Below are 12,008 nucleotides of genomic sequence, written 5' to 3'. Positions count from 1 at the left end.
CTTTCTGTAGTCCCAGACTCTCTATTTCTACATGGTCTACTTTGAACTCGGGTACAAGTAGTGACCATTTTCCTATATTCTTTGAGCTTGTGTTTCCCGTCACTTCACTAAACAGCAAGTCGATTACTCATATCAATTTTAATACATTTGAAAAGGTGCTACGAGTAGTTTTGTCAAAACGAACAGATGAAAATGAAGAGCAAAATGCTATGAACTTCAGCGATCTGATAAAGAAATCTCTAAATAAAGCTAAATTTACAGTAAATGTTTCTAAAAGCAATTCTTCTAATCCTTGGTGGAACTCAGATTGTACACGGGATTACAGACTAAGAAAAGCTGCGTGGCGTAAACTGCTCTACAACCAATGTCCTAAAAATTGGAGGGATTATAAGTATGCGGCTGCGGTTTTTAAACGAACAGTCGCCACTGCAAAGGATTGTCATGATAACCAACGTTCAGAGTTCCTTTCAAAGCCTGGTAATAGGAAACCCCTTTTTAATTTCCTTAAAGCCAAAAAAGTAATTCCGTCACCAATTAACATCGAATCGGTAGTCTCCACGCCAATTGAGTTGTCTAGTTTCCTGGAAAATATTGCCAAAGGTCTTGAAAGTCGCTTCACGGCTGCGTGTTCATTCCACTCACGGCCCCCTGTCAAAAGTGACGACTTTGAAGAAGTGACAGCTTCGGAACTAGCACAAGTAGTGAACATCTTGCCCACTGCTGCGCCAGGTCCTGATGGCATAACCGCATCGGTAATAAAAATTGTACATAAAGTTTCGCCCCAGGATTTACTTGCAATAGTTAACCACTCTATTAGAAATTCATGGATCCCGCCTGAGTGGAGAATGGCGAAAATAATTCCTTTATTAAAAAAGCATGGAGCTGGATTCACTTTAGATAACATCAGGCCTATTTCGCTCACATCTAATCTGGTAAAACTAATCGAAAGAATCTTACACATTCGGATAGAAAATTGGTTGAACGAAAACATGATTTTGAGCCCATGCCAAATTGGATTCAGGCGTGGCTACTCCATTTGGTGTGCCCATGTTGACCTAGAAAGCAGGATACAATTAGCTCGTTCTAAGAAACACATTTCCGCTTTAGTCACTCTCGATATTACAAAAGCTTATGACAGCGTAGAACACGTTAAATTAATAAATTCGCTAACGCAAGTAGATTTACCACACTACTTCGTTGCATGGGTATATTCCTTTTTAAAAAACAGAGAATTTTATTGCTCTCAATATGGTGTGTCTTCTTCAAACTATAAACAAACTAGAGGTCTTCCGCAAGGCTCGGTATTGTCACCATTATTATTTAATATATTACTGTGTACTATCCCTGTACAACATGACGTGCAGGTGTATGTATATGCCGACGACATTGCATTTTTTGCTTCAGCTGCAGATATACATACACTGTATCAAATTCTACAAATATATATGAACACTCTGGAAAAGTGGCTCGATGAGTTATGACGACTTGCAGCTCACTTTAATTTTACATGTACGCTGTGAATTTTCATTGTTTAGAAAACCATTGCTTTAGAAAACATCTGGCGTCTTTCGTTAAGCAGCTGGCGTCTTTTCGTTTTGCTTTAGAAACATCTGGCGTTCTTTCGTTTTGCTTTTAGAAAACATCTGGCGTCTTTCGTTGGTTTATTTCATCAATCAACGGCGTTTTGAATAAAATTTTTATTGTTTAATCACGCACAGGAGAAATCTCACCAGGCACTACCTTGGAGGTAAACAATGGCTGCTAATGGGAATGAGACACAGAAGAAGTCGGCTTTTAGCTAACACTTACACTTCTACTTCTACTAACGTTTCCTACTGGAACATGCCAATGACTGCTAATGGGGAATGAGAGACAGAAGAATTCGGCTTTTAGTTAACGCGCACGCTGCGAATTTTTTATTGTTCAACAACGCACAGGAAAAATCTCCCACCGGCATCACCTTGGAGGTCAAGATCTGGTACTAGCGTTACGACTGGTTACGCACTACTACGACTACGAGGGACGAACGGGTGCCGCCTTAAGGAGCTTCGCCCCTAAAAAACTACTTGCACATTAGCACGTGATGCCAACCTTTTTATTCTGTACTTGAATAGCGCAACAACTCAACGGAACACATAGCACATTGGAAAGGTTCACACACAACACGTCACTCAAACAAAGGTGTTAGTCGCAGAGGTCCCGATTAAGAAGTACCGCTCCAGTGCTCTGGTCTGCCATTCCAGCAGTGATGTTGCTCAAGAAGGAATAGCTGTTGTGCCACACTTGCACGAAATTTTGCACTACATAATAAGGTTGATGTCACTTGCTAATGTACAAATAGTTTTTTCCGCTCCATGAAAGCTGAAATCGATTTGCAGAATTAGGAGCCAAGCATCGAAGAAGACAACTGCTTGCCAGAAACGACATAGAATGCGGTTTGTGGATTGTGGAGAAACTGTCGCTTATCAGATACCTCTTTCCTGCAGTAAGCAGTATGTCGTGTAAACAAGCAGCTGCATGAATGATAGGTTAAGAGAGCATTGTAATCTTGTAAATAAAGCCAATGATGGGTGGCTTGCATTGTCCTGTAGAACGTGTGGGTGTGAACCTTCCTAGCAGAACTCAAAGGTTTTATCAACCAAAAGAGCTTAACTAACGAGATTGATAATACTATGAGCTGCCAAAATCGCAAATATCCATACCACTCGCCTTAGTACTCTGTCCCTGTCCTTGTCAGATAAAGAATAGACTTTCTGGAATGTGCAGTAGTCTGTGAGTTTATGAGTGTTATGTATATCTAAAAATGAAATGGAAAAAGACAAATCTCGGTGCATTGCTTCTTGGTGCAGTGTGAGTGCACCGGCATTGTACAACTGTTTGCCTCGTGTGCAATAAACTATTCTACTGAAAGTTAGTGCACATGTTGTCTCCATTTTTGTTCTTGTGTTGGTTACGCGAAAAAATTCTTTGCATGGGGGGGGGGGTGCTACCAACTAGGGCGAATTTTTCCCTAAACCAGTGTCGCCCTGTGCTACGGTGTTTGTTGTCGTTTAACCAAACTAGCCTCTTGTTTCGTTTTATTTGTTTCTTTGTTATGCTGGTGTAGGTGCATGCTTGACTGAAACATTTTCTTGGCTCATCGTGCCTTTTGTGTGCAGGCTGAAATTAGAATTCCAGGTATTCCCAAAACCACGATATTACTGACTCACACCATTGTAGAGGAACTCTAAATTTTGCCTACCCAAGATTCTTTAACATATCTAAATTTACTTCATTGAGACAAAATAAGCCATTGAACTGCTCCTATTGACGTTTACAAATGTTCGAAGATTTAGCAAAGTATTGCTGCTGTGCTCGTGTGTTTGCCAAGACAGCCTTCCGATTTTTGTTGTGCTGATACATGTCTGATTGATTGAGACACGTTGCACTTTACTGTGCCTTTTGCGTGCAGGTTCTTGAACAAAGTCATCAATTCCATTGCTCCAGCCTATGTCAAGTGGCCAACATATTGTTTCGAATTGCTACAATAAAGGTTATGCATGATAACAACATTTGTTGGAATTTCGCATTTACTTTTGGAAGCGTGGTATAACGCATTCCATAAAACACAAGTAATGAAAATGGCCCGACATCAAAATGCTTAGATGTGTTGAGAACAATGAATTAAGGCGATGTCATGTCTGAATAAATAGGGCTAACTAATTCTTTGGCCAGAAGAACACCGGTATTTTGCTGAGATAAAAAATTCTTGAACACAGGGTGTCGCCGGAGCCGTTTCGACAAGCGGACTTTTCTTCAAGGCTGGAACTTGAAGACAAGTTAGTTTGTCAAAATGTTGGCTCCAGCAACACGCTAGTCAATTCGTTGTATCATGCCAGTGTTTTGCTATCACGTTTTAGCTGTTCACTGTCAAGCGTAATAGGTAAAGGGATGCCTGCGTAATATGGCGTCACATTAATTTCTCGAGCTACTCTAGCGAGCAAAATTGATAAGTCAAAAGAGGCAGAAGTTCAGGGGAAGATGGAAGCTTGAAGAGATGAGAAATTCTTGGACACGGGGTGTCGCTGGAGTCAGCGCTTCGACAAGCAAACTTGTCTTCTTCAAAGCTGTGAATTGACAAGTCCGCTTGTCGAAATCGCTCCAGCGACACCCCGTGTCGAAGAATTTGTCATCTCGTCAAGCTTCCATCTTCCCCTGAACATCTGCTTTTTTTGAATGATCAATCCTGCTCGCTACCCAAAATCGCAGCCCTCAAGCAAGCACCGCGCGCTGGCAAGACGTCATCTCATCTGGTTCGGCGAACGCCCACGCATCGTTCGTTCAGCCGTCTCTGCTTCGTCGCCCGTCTGTTGAAGACTCTGCTCCTTCGGCGTTAGGTGCATCCTCCCGGGGGGTGCGGCCATAACGGGCGGTGCTGACTCAGGCAGACAGACTGATGTCTGTCTCGTCTTCCGGCCAGGCAAATGCTGCCTGGTCGGCCTGTCTTGCTCCTAATCATTTACCGATTGATGTTTTCTTGCGCAGCGGTCTGAGCAACGTTCCAGTGGCACTGGTTCCAACAAATGGGGAGTCCATTCGAATGAAGAATCCGAAAAGCATTCAGGAAGAGCTCCGGAAGGTGACTGAGCATTTCCAATTGATCACTGAGGTGCGTCAGTTTGGTCGTGGAGGTATTTTGTGCTGTTCACCGGACCAGGCCTGCGTTTCAGATCTTCTAAAGTGCACTACATTTGCCTCCCTCCCGGTGAGCTGTTTTATACCTTCTCACTTGGCCTGTGTTAAAGGTTTAGTTCGTGGGGTGGACTCGAGCCTTTCCCCGTCTGAAATTCTAGAGATGTTTTCTGTAGCAGGAGCAGTCTCAGTGTTCCGTTGCACGCGCAGCGTTGACAGCAGAAAGATCCCGACCGAGTCGGTGATAGTTACCTTTGCTGGTACAACTAGACCGACAGAAATCAAGGCGTGGACACTGATATATCGAGTTGAAGCGCTATCTCCTCGCCCACTGCAGTGCTATAAATGATGGCGTTATGGTCATAGTGTAAAGGGATGCAGGTCAGTAGCCCGGTGTAAACTGTGTGCAGGACAACACAACGCTGACGAATGTGCATCACAGGAAAGGTCCTGTTGTCTCTGCGGTGGTTCGCACTCAGCTGATGATGGTAACTGTCCCGCGAGGGCTCAGGAAATTCAAATAATGGAGACCATTGAACAAAAACGATGTTCTAGACGTGAAGCTCGAGCTGCCATCGCAGAGCGGTCTCGTGGGTACGCTAATGCTACGAACCGTAGTAATAATATCACAGATTCCTCACTCTCAGAGGTAATAGCTTCTACTGTTGAAAAAACAATGACAAGGATAATGGAGAATCTTTTTGTAACGCTGACAGAATCGTTGGCTCAAATAGTGAACGCACAGATGACTCAAATACTGATGAGTGTAAACCAACCGGAAGGAACCCCGTTACTTTCTTCAACAAAGGAGGTAAACACAGGCTCGCAAGAACCAGTTTCCTTGAAAACCAGCCGCACGAAAATAGCACCTGATGGAGAGCAGTTATATTCACCAAAACCCGGGCCATCGAACACTAGCCGTAAGATAATTCCCGTTGAACAAGAATTGGAATGGAGCTCAGATTCAAGTTCTCTTGATTCACAAATGGAGACAGAATCTAGAAATATGAAACGGCGGGCATCGCCTAGAAAGCAAGGTTCTCCAGGGAGTCCAAAAGGGAAGAGCAAAAAATATAAGGAAATCGCATCAAAAAACGACTTTTTGAAAGATAGCATATTGGATAAGGCAGTGAATGCTGCCGGTATCTCGTCAAAATAGGGGGATTAAAAATTTTACAGTGGAATTGCCGGTCAATTTTTTCTGCATCAACAGATTTATTTTACCTCTGCAATCAACATTCACCTGATGTTATTGTGTTACAAGAAACTTGGCTTTCGAAAGAAAAGAGCTTTCATCTAAAAAATTACCGCATATTTCGTTTAGACCGACCCTCTCGGGGTGGCGGTTTAGCAGTCTTTATTTCTCTGAAATTTGCTCATCGGGTAAGAATTACAGCTCAAGTAATGAACTTAGAAAGCGAAATTTTAGCATTAGATATTTCCCTTCCGGGATGTCTTCCCTTTTCATTAGTAAATGCATATTTTCCAGCAGGTGTTCAAAATTCTAATGTTTTAGATTCTGTAATTACATCTTGCAGGAAAGAAATTCTATTGGCAGGAGACTTTAATTCGCATCATATTTCATGGGGTTTCAGAACAGATACGTGTGGGAAACGTCTGTGGGATTTCGTTTCTAAGAATAATTTAACATGTATTAACCAGCGAACACCAACTTTCGCTTGTAATCGGTCTATTTCTGCGATTGATCTTACTTTCTGTAGTCCCAGACTCTCTATTTCTACATGGTCTACTTTGAACTCGGGTACAAGTAGTGACCATTTTCCTATATTCTTTGAGCTTGTGTTTCCCGTCACTTCACTAAACAGCAAGTCGATTACTCATATCAATTTTAATACATTTGAAAAGGTGCTACGAGTAGTTTTGTCAAAACGAACAGATGAAAATGAAGAGCAAAATGCTATGAACTTCAGCGATCTGATAAAGAAATCTCTAAATAAAGCTAAATTTACAGTAAATGTTTCTAAAAGCAATTCTTCTAATCCTTGGTGGAACTCAGATTGTACACGGGATTACAGACTAAGAAAAGCTGCGTGGCGTAAACTGCTCTACAACCAATGTCCTAAAAATTGGAGGGATTATAAGTATGCGGCTGCGGTTTTTAAACGAACAGTCGCCACTGCAAAGGATTGTCATGATAACCAACGTTCAGAGTTCCTTTCAAAGCCTGGTAATAGGAAACCCCTTTTTAATTTCCTTAAAGCCAAAAAGTAATTCCGTCACCAATTAACATCGAATCGGTAGTCTCCACGCCAATTGAGTTGTCTAGTTTCCTGGAAAATATTGCCAAAGGTCTTGAAAGTCGCTTCACGGCTGCGTGTTCATTCCACTCACGGCCCCCTGTCAAAAGTGACGACTTTGAAGAAGTGACAGCTTCGGAACTAGCACAAGTAGTGAACATCTTGCCCACTGCTGCGCCAGGTCCTGATGGCATAACCGCATCGGTAATAAAAATTGTACATAAAGTTTCGCCCCAGGATTTACTTGCAATAGTTAACCACTCTATTAGAAATTCATGGATCCCGCCTGAGTGGAGAATGGCGAAAATAATTCCTTTATTAAAAAAGCATGGAGCTGGATTCACTTTAGATAACATCAGGCCTATTTCGCTCACATCTAATCTGGTAAAACTAATCGAAAGAATCTTACACATTCGGATAGAAAATTGGTTGAACGAAAACATGATTTTGAGCCCATGCCAAATTGGATTCAGGCGTGGCTACTCCATTTGGTGTGCCCATGTTGACCTAGAAAGCAGGATACAATTAGCTCGTTCTAAGAAACACATTTCCGCTTTAGTCACTCTCGATATTACAAAAGCTTATGACAGCGTAGAACACGTTAAATTAATAAATTCGCTAACGCAAGTAGATTTACCACACTACTTCGTTGCATGGGTATATTCCTTTTTAAAAAACAGAGAATTTTATTGCTCTCAATATGGTGTGTCTTCTTCAAACTATAAACAAACTAGAGGTCTTCCGCAAGGCTCGGTATTGTCACCATTATTATTTAATATATTACTGTGTACTATCCCTGTACAACATGACGTGCAGGTGTATGTATATGCCGACGACATTGCATTTTTTGCTTCAGCTGCAGATATACATACACTGTATCAAATTCTACAAATATATATGAACACTCTGGAAAAGTGGCTTGAGGGCATTAATTTATCTTTGAACATAAGGAAAAGCGCAATGGTAGTTTTCCCACTAAGTGTCCCAGTGCAAATTTCGTTACTTTACCGACAAGATGTCATTCCGCAGGTGGAATCAGTCAAGTATTTAGGGGTGATCTATACCGAAAAACTCAATTGGGATGCGCATATAGAAAATATGGCAGCTAAAGGAGCACGGGCGGTAGGGATGCTTCGTAGAGTCAGCAGTAAACGATCTGGTTTACGTCGTGATGTGCTCATTATGATTTATTGTATGTATATACGCCCAATATTGGAGTTTGGCTGCGTCTTGTTTTCCGGAGCACCTGCGTACAAACTTCGACGACTGGTTCTGCTAGAACGCGAATCATTAAGATTATGTCTTGGGCTTACTAAATTTGTCGCAAATAATATTTTGTATAAAGAAGCGCGCCTGCCTTCTCTTCTTACACGGTTCCAAATTCTAACCGTACGTACCTTCCTAAAGATATATGCGACACCTCAGAGAAGGTCACTTTATGTTTTTATGAATGAGCCGACGTTCTTTTTTAACCAGCAGTGGTCTAGATTAAGGTGCCCACAAGTGATTGTCGCACAAAAGCTCTTGGAAAAAATACGAGTAAACCTTCGTAAAGTACTTGTACTTAACAGATCTCCTCAAACAATTAGAATAGAGTTCGACAATATGTTTCCTAAAGAATGCAAACATTTACCCAATAGGTACCTGAATGCCGTTTTGGAAGACCACCTGTCACATTTAGAAACAAACATCGTTATAGCGACTGACGCTTCAGTTTGTGAAGAAAAGGCAGGAGTGGGAATTGCATCCTCAGCTTTGGATTGGTCTTTTTCAATTCGATTACCCGACTTTACGCCTATTTATCAAGCGGAATTGCTTGCCATTGTCCTAGCCTTACGTAAATTGCCCCTATCAATAACAGAAGCTGTCATTCTGACAGATTGTTTATCTATCTGCTCTGCATTAACTGCACCTAATTTCTCGAATGCCTTAGAAGTATTTTATTCCCTTGTCCCAAGACATTATCGCCTTATTCGCTTAGTGTGGGTACCAGGGCACAAGGGTCTAACCCTCAATGAATATGCAGATGCACTTGCGGTGGCATCACATAATGGTCCCATAATCTCGATATTGCCGACGGTGGCGTTCGTGTCAGCAGCACGATTTGAAAAGTTTGCAACGTCGGATACCTTTGCCAAATCGGCTTTGGCAACATCTGAGTTTCCACACCTTAAGTATCCATGGAGAAATCGTTGGTGCTGCACTAGAAGGGAAGAAGTATCAATTACCCGGATAAGATGCCGCGTTCCCCCACTGAACTTCTACCTACACAGGTCGGGTCTGGTACAGTCACCCTTATGCCTCCACTGCAACGAGAGTGAATCTCTGCATCATTTCTTTTTAACATGCAGATTGTTCACAAATCAAAGAAAACGATTGCTAGATCAACCTCTCCGAAGGATGGGCTTAAATTTATCCCTTCCGGTGATTCTTTCCTTTGGTGCAACTGAAATGGGCTTTAGCCACAGGAACGTTTGCGCAGCCGTGTGCGAGTTTTTACGGGAAACAAAAAGAATAGAATGTTAAGTTTATGCACCATTTCACTGTTTACACGTATTCAAATGTTTTTTTTTGTTTTTTGTTTTTTTTCCTTTTTTACATCTGGATTGTACCAGTGAATCTAATTTTTTAAAACATTCATTCCTAAACTTATTCGTTTAATTTCTTAAATTTAATTTCTAAAATAAGGTACCGCCTGTTTCATGGCCGATCCCCCGTGGTGGGTTGCGCCAAGTAACTGAGGACCAACCAACCAACCAACTAGAGTAGCTCCAGAAATTAATGTGACGCCATATTACGCAGGCATCCCTTTACCTATTACGCTTGACAGTGAACAGCTAAAACGTGATTGCAAAAGGCTGCATGATGCAACGAATTGACTAGGGCAAGCTCCTCAACAAGCTGGTTTGCATGAAAAATAAATGTCTAAAAAAGCTCTTAAAAAGATCTAGCAAGAAGTTTTTTAGAATTCTTGCAAGCAGTTTTCTAGACTTCTAATAACGTGGCGTTAGCACAGCTACAGGAAGTTTTCAAGCTGCTTACGTCTAAATAACATCTCAAATAAACTTCTAATATACTTTTGGAGTTTCCTTTCTAGATGTTTAGTGGAAGTTTTCTAGCTTTTCTTGTGTTTCGTGGGTTCCAACCTGGTCAAATGGTCGCATTGGGAACGGCAACGGCTGCATTGGTCCAGAAGAGTGGCAAGGATCTGGCATGCGGCGTTGACACCCTGTGCAAGATCGAATGTACTTTTGTACGAATGTGTACATGCCGCGCCAGTAAAACCGAATGCGTAGTCTGGCATAGGTTTTAAACAGACCAGCGTGTGCGCACTGTGGATCGGCATGGAAAGCAGCACATATGCTGGCGCGGAGTTGCCTGGGTATGACAAGTAGCCATTTGCGGCCGTCAGATTGGTAGTTGCGGCGATAAAGGATGTCATCACGGATGGCGAAGTGAGAGGCTTGTCGGCGTAGTGCTCGAGATGGCGGGCATGCGAGCGCGTCAGAGAGGTAATCCATCAAAGACGCAATCCACGAATCTTTGCGTTGCTCCAAAGCCATGTCGATGGATCCTAGTGGCGAACATAAGTTGTCCAGAATGGAGACACTTGCAATGTCAGTGGAAACAGGCGAACGCGAAAGAGCGTCGGCATCGGCATGCTTCTCGCCTGAGCGGTAGATAACCCGGATGTCGTACTCTTGGAGCCGCAAAGCCCATCTTGCCAAGCGGCAGGAGGGATAATAATAATAATAATAATAATAATTAATAATAATTTTTGAGGGAGGACAGCCAGCAAAGTGCGTGATGATCGGTAACGACATCGAAGGGTCGACCGTACAGGTAAGGCCGAAATTTTGTAATGGCCCAGATGATCCCTAGGCATTCTTTTTCAGTTACTGAATAATTTCACTCTAAGAAAAGATCGAGTAAAAAGGGCGTCTTTTTGTCCCACAACAATAATCGTCATTTATTTTGCCTTCCTTTCCTTGCACTATCGCCGCGCGCCCGGCACTTTCTGGTCACGAACGACATGCGCGCTACACTCTAAGCCAAAATCGAGTATTTTGGGAGTGTTTCTGCCACACAACAACAATCGTCATCCACCTCGCGTGCTTTCCTCGCGTTATCACCGCAGTCGCGGCACTTCCCGGTCACGAACGGCGCGCGCGTTATCAGCGTGACATTGCATTCTTGACAGGAAAGTGACGAGAGCTGGGTTTTCAAGAAAGGAAACGCGAGCAAGCCAGATGACGATTATTGTTGTGTGGCAGAAATACTCCCCGAATACTCGATTTTGTCTTAGAGTGTATCAGCGTGACATAGCATTCTTGGCAGGAAAGTGGCCAGCGCCGAGTTTTCAAGAAAGGAAACGCAAGCAAGCCAGATGACGATTATTGTTGTGGGACTAAAAGACGCCCTTTTTACTCGATCTTTTCTTAGAGTGTTGCTTCAGCTCTTGTTAGTGTGCGACTCGCGTACACAACAACATAGTCTTGGTAGACGGGCTTTCGTTGGGCGAGGACTTCTCCAAGACCGACACCGCTAGCATCCGTGTGGATTTCTGTGGGAGCACTTGGATCGAAATGACGCAGTATGGGTGGTGTGGTGAGTAGCTGACGTAGCGTCGCAAACGCATGATCGCAAGCCGGGGACCACGCGGATAGATGGGGCCTCCTTGAAGCAGGCCTGTCAAAGGTGCCATAATCGAGGCGAAATTGCGAATGAATCGGCGGAAGTATGAGCAAAGGCCGATGAAACTGCGGAACTCTTTTAAAGACGCAGGCCTCGGGAACTCTTTAACGGCACGTAGCTTAACGGGATCAGGGAGTACGCCATCTTTCGATACGACATGTCCGAGAATGGTCAGCTTGCGTGCCCCAAAGTGACATTTCTTTAAGTTTAGTTGGAGGCCAGCTTCAGCGAGACATCGTAAAACCTCCTCCAAGCGGCGAAGGTGCGTGGGGAAGTCAGGCGCAATTACCACCACATCATCCAAGTAGCACAAGCATGTGTTCCATTTGAGGCCTCGTAGAATAGTTTCCATCATGCGCTCAAATGTTGCAGGTCTGTTGCAAA

Source organism: Rhipicephalus sanguineus, chromosome 6, assembly GCF_013339695.2.
Source record: "Rhipicephalus sanguineus isolate Rsan-2018 chromosome 6, BIME_Rsan_1.4, whole genome shotgun sequence".
NCBI classification, from domain to species: Eukaryota; Metazoa; Arthropoda; class Arachnida; order Ixodida; family Ixodidae; genus Rhipicephalus; species Rhipicephalus sanguineus.
This window is presented reverse-complemented; position numbering follows the sequence as displayed.